Source organism: Macaca fascicularis, chromosome 3, assembly GCF_037993035.2.
Source record: "Macaca fascicularis isolate 582-1 chromosome 3, T2T-MFA8v1.1".
NCBI classification, from domain to species: Eukaryota; Metazoa; Chordata; class Mammalia; order Primates; family Cercopithecidae; genus Macaca; species Macaca fascicularis.
Genome location: NC_088377.1, coordinates 143,941,795 through 143,947,794, shown reverse-complemented (window position 1 = coordinate 143,947,794; position 6,000 = coordinate 143,941,795).

Genomic DNA, 6,000 nt, shown 5'->3' with positions numbered 1-6,000 from the left:
GGCTAGGAAGAAGGAATAAAAAGGATACCAGGATAAACAAGAATTTACCTAGCTTCTCATTCACTCTTTCATAACCTCCCACCCAAAAGTCCATCTTAAATACAGTTTCAGAGTATGGAGAGGACTGAGGAATGTAGAATGAAATCACAGGTTAATATTAGAAGTGCCACTATGGGAGACTCTCAGGAATGGTTTCAACCTTCACCTGCAGTTTCACTTAAATCACACCAGGTATAGAATCATTGTGACTCAGTGGTTTACGCAACAATCAGGAAACTCAGGACCTGTAAGCTTTGGCCATGTGTCTGACATTTGTTTTCCACAAGTGAGCTAATCATGTTCACTCACTGTGCTTCATTTAGCTTTTATCTATTAATGAAGAAAATGATATGAAATTACTTCCCAGGGTTGTAAAAAAAAAAAAAAAAAAAAAAAAAAGAACAGAACTCACAAAGAGCTATAAAATGCTGTGAAAGCCATAACAAAGGTAGCTTTTATGAGTATAGATGTGAAAACACCCCAAAAGTTAAAATTTCCACACATTTACAGCATTAATTTTACCTGAGCTAACGGGAAAAAAAGGTACTATGAACATTAGACAAGTAGATCATCCTGAAACCTCTTTTGGATTATTAGTTTTAAATTCCTTCCCACTCAGACCTTCACAAAAGTAATAAGAAGAGAGATTTTTTTAAAATCTCTCTACAGGTATGCACTGTAGACTACAGGTATGCACCACCATGCCTGGGTAATTTTTAAATTTTTTTTGTAGAGATTGGGTCTCACTGTGTTGCCCAGGTTGTTCTCAAACTCCTGGGCTCAAGCAATTCTCCTGTCTCAGCCTCCCACAGTGCTGGGATTGCAGGTGTGAGCCATCGCGCCTGGCCTATTTTGTGTTTTCTATGAGTAAGTATATAGTACACCACCGCTGAAACATTATCTCATTAAGCCAGCACCACGTGGCTTTCCTAGAAGAGGAAACTGATGCTTAGACAGGTTAAGCGACTTACCCTGAACAAGAAATGGAACAGGTTTTTGAACCTTCATTTCTCTGACCTCAGAGCCCATGCTCTTTATACGGCCCTACTCTGTTTCAAGAAAAGCAAAATTTACTTATGGAATAAATGTCAACTGAACTTCCCCTGAAAGTTTATTGGAAGTCAGATTACTCTGGAGATTCTCCCCAACTCCCCCATGGCCATATGGGTTATGTTGTGACATACCCACATATTGCTGCATGTCTGCTTAATGTTCTTTCCTTTAATTTTTCTTTTTTTAATTTTATAGATATGGGGTTTCGCCATGTTGGCCAGGCTGGTCTCGAACTCCTGGCCTCAAGTGATCCACCTGTCTCGGCCTCCGGAAGTGCTGGGCTTACAGGTGTCAGCCACTGAGTGCGTCCCAATGTTCTTGTCTTAATCAGATTCTTTATACTTTCTACTCTCTCTCAAAGCTTCAGATCGCTAATTCTACTCCATGGCATACATTCATCTTCTGCCCTTGCTGCATAATGACTGACTCTAGGTTTCCAAATTCAGATTCCTAAGAGTGAGAACTGATTGGCCCAGACCATCTTCTTATACCAGGACATAGTTGCTGGCCAGTCTCTACGGGCTGATTAACTTCTCAAGTGCCCACTTAGCTGTGACGGAGGATAGACAGAGCAGTAAATTTCCCTGAGACTATAGTGTAGGTAGGTGAGCTTTCTAAAGCTGGACCTACCATGTGCCATTTTTAAAAATCTCCCAAACAAGATCTGCCTCCCTCCAACCAGCTTTTTTTCCTGAGATAGGGTCTTGCTCTGTTGCCCAAGCTAGAGTGCAGTGGTACAATCATGGCTCACTGCAGCTTGGAACTCCTGGGCTTAAGCAATCCTCCTGCCTCAGCCTCCTGAGTAGCTGGGACTATAGGTGCATCCCATCACACCTGGCTAATTATTTTATTTCATAGTGACAGGGTCTCCCTATGTTGCCCAGTCTGGTCTTGAACTCCCAGGCTCAAGTAATTCTCCAGCCTTGGCCTCTTGAAAGTGCTGGGATTACAGGTGAGAGCCACTGCACCCAGCCTACTTTTCCTTTGATTTGCCTGTTTCTATTAAAGATATTGCCATTCTTCCCACAATCTGGGGTTGAAATTCTAAAAGAATTTTAAAATTCAATAGACTTAATTTTGTTGGAAAAGTAATGCATGCACATGGTAAAATATTCATAATATAAATCAGTATACAGGTTGGAAATTGTTTCCTTTCTACCAAGGATTCTCAAGATCCTCCTAGAGGCAACCATAGCTAACAGTTTTTAAAGTATTCTTCAGAAAAAGTCTATATATGTTCAATTTAAATATATATAACTGGAAGAATACTATAAACACAATGTGTGCCTTGCTTTTCTCATTTACAATAAGCATATCTTCGGTCCTAGTCCATGTTAGCACATATAGATTTTTCCTTCTTTTTTTTAATGGCTTCATAGAACTTCATTGCATATATGTAATTTTGTTTTTTAACCACTGCCTTTTTGTTTTTTGTTTTTTTTTGAGACAAGGTCTCCCTCTGTCACCCAGGCTGAAATGTAGCGGTGCGATCATGGGTCATTGCAGCCTTGACCTCCTGGGCTCAAGTGATCCTACCACCCCAACCTCCCAAGCAGCTGGGACCACAGGCACATGCCACCATGCCTGGCTAATTTTTCATTTTTGTAGAGATGAGGTCTCACTGTGTTGCCCAGGCTGGTCTTAAACTCCTGGGTTCAAGGTGGTCCTCCTGCCTCAACCTCCCAAAGTGTTGGGTTTACAGGTGTGAGCCACGGTGTTGGGACTTCAACCTTCTTTCCTGTTCTGTAAATCAGTCACCCCCCAGTTCTATGAGTTCTTTAAAGTCTCTCTCACCTCCATCTGTGTCTTTGTATTTTGCACTTGTTACTTTTTTTTTTTTTTTTGACATAGTGTCTCGCTCTGATGCCCAGGCTGGAGTGCAGTGGCACAATCTATGCTCACTGCAACCTCTGCCTCCTAGGTTCAAGTGACTCTCCTGCCTCAGCCTCCCAAGTAGCTGGGATTACAGGCACCCATCACCACGCCCAGGTAATTTTCGTATTTTTAGTAGAGATGGGGTTTCACCATGTTGACCAGGCTGGTCTCGAACTCCTGACCTCAAGTGATCTGCCTGCCTCGGCCTCCCAAAGTGTTGGGATTACAGGCGTGAACCAGGGCACCCAGCCTGCACTTCTTACTTTTTCTTTTCTTTTTTTTTTTTTTTTTTGATACGGAGTCTTGCTCTGTCACCCAGGCTGGAGTGCAGTGGCACGATCTCGGCTCACTGCAAGCTCCGCCTCCTGGGTTCATGCCATTCTCCTGCCTCAGCCTCCTGAGTAGCTGGGACTACAGACGGCCGCCACCACACCTGGCTTTTTTTTTTTTTTTTTTTAAGTGGAGACGGGGTTCCATCCACCATGTTAGCCAGGATGGTCTCGATCTGCTGACCTCGTGATCTGCCCGCCTTGGCCTCCCAAAGTGCTGGGATTACAGGCGTGAGCCACCGCGCCTGGCCACTGCTTACTTTTATTTTTGTTGCTTCATGTATTGGCTCCTAATATCTCTCATTCCCTTCTCTCTCATTCACAATTTATCCAAAAAAGTACCAGATTACTATTTTCCTCATTTCCATAATTTTGCTTCTATCCTCAGAAACCTCCTGTGGCTCCCATGCCTACAGTATCAACATTCTCCAGAGCCTAGTCTACTTTGGAGCTTTCACATCTATACAAACGTTCTACTTCAAACTTCTGCTTTGCCGTCTTCATGCTTATCACTTCTCTTGCCTGGGCGTTCTACTTCCTGTTCAAACCTAATTTAACTTACCCTTCAAGGTCTACCTCTGTGACCACCTCATCCTGACAGCCCGGTCCACAATTCTCTCTCCTCGGAACTGTTAAACCACTCATTATCTGTATCACTCTTTCACATTTATTAACTTAAAGTAACTAAGAGTTTATTGTTTTTCCTGTCTCCTGAACTAAGATGTTCATTCCTTAGGAGTAGGAGCCGTCTCTAAGACATTTTTGTATCTGACACACACGGCATAAACCCTCATATGTTGATATGTTAAAAAGCCATATGTAGATTGAAACAAGACCTAAATGTATTAAAAAGAAAAAAAGCCACTTTGAGAAGGCGGGGCGGGTGGATCACGAGGTCAGGAGATAGAGACCATCCTGGCAAACACGGTGAAACCCTGTCTCTACTAAAAATACAAAAAAATTAGTCGGGCATGGTGGCGGGCGCCTGTAGTCCCAGCTATTCGGGAGGCTGAGGCAGGAGAATGGCGTGGAACCCGGGAGGCGGAGCTTGGAGTGAGCTGAGATTGCGCCACTGCACTCCAGCCTGGGCGACAGAGCGAGACTGCTAAACCTTTCCAAAGAACTGCAATCCTGGCTGGGCTTGGTGGCTCACGCCTGTAATCCCAGCACTTTGGGAGGCCGAGGCGGGTTAATCATTTGAGGTCAGGAGTTCAAGACCAGCCCGACCATCTCTACTAAAAATTCAAAAAAATTACCCGGGCGTGGTGGCAGGCGCCTGTAATCCCAGCTACTGGGAGGCTGAGGCAGGAGAATCGCTTGAACCCAGGAGGCGGAGGTTGCAGTGAGCCAAGATCGCACCACTACACTCCAGCCTGGGCGACTAAAGGAGACTCCGTCTCAAAAAAAAAAAAAAAAAAAAGAATTGAAATCCTTGGAGATAGTTTACACAAATTTTCCCAAACCTAGCAGTAGATGCCAAAAGTAGCCGCTGAGAACTGAAGAAACTCTCAAGTGTTGCAAGAGAGAGAAGCTTGCCAGTAAGAGGAAACATGTTTAAAAAGACTAAAAACACCAGCCAAAATGGGACTCAATACCTTAAACAAGTAACACTTCTTACCCAACACTATACCACACGGTAGTAGACTGTTACACAACTTGTCCAGCATATCATCTTTACCGATCACTGTCTGGTTGGTACATTGTTTTGAACCATCAAAAGCGGAGGTACTCCTGATCATCTTTCCATTTCTCTGCTTACAGTCGAATTTCTCTCCCATTTCTGAGGGGAAAGGGCCATTTACAGTGAGCATGATCAAGCCGTGATTCTGGCATTTCCTCACATCTGGTGAAACTGAGTCTCAGTATCTGGTTAAAGTAAAATACTGCAGGCCCTTTTTTCAAATAAAGTTTACCTTAGAAATTAAATTATTCCTCTAAGTGAATTTTTGAAATACAGAGCACAACTGTATCTCTTTGCATGCACACACGTATATAAATGCATAGGAAAAAATTTGGAAGGGCATAACTTGAAGTGCATTTTTTTTCTTTTCTTTTTTTTTTTTTTTTTGGAGACGGAGTTTCGCTCTTGTTGCCCAGGCTGGAGTGCAATGGTGCGATCTCGTTCAATGCAACCTCCCCCTCCCGGGTTCAAGCGATTCTCCTGCCTCAGCCTCCTGACTAGCTGGGATTACAGGCATGCGTCACCACGCCCGGCTAATTTTTTGTATTTTTAGTAAAAACGGGGTTTCAGCATGTTGGCCAGGCTGGTCTCGAACTCTTGACCTCAGGTGATCCTCCCACCTCGGCCTCCCAGTGTTGGGATTACAGGCATGAGCCATCGCGCCTGGCTTTCCCCTCCTCCCTCCCCGAGACGGAGTCTCGCTCTTTCACCCAGGCTGCAGTGTGGTGGCACGATCTCGGCTCATTGCAACCTCCACCTCCCAGGTTCAAGCGATTCTCCTGCCTCAGCCTCTGGAGTACCTAGGACTGCAGGCGTGCATCACCACACCCGGCTTTGTATTTTTAGTAGAGACAGAGTTTCACCATATCCGCCAGGTTGGTCTGGAGCTCCTGACCTCAAGTGATCCGCCCACCTCGGCCTCCCAAAGTGCTAGGATTACAGGCGTGAGCCACTGCACCCGGTCTGACGTGCCTATTTCTGGGGTGGATATATTAGTTGGATTATTTTAAGAGAAATATTTTC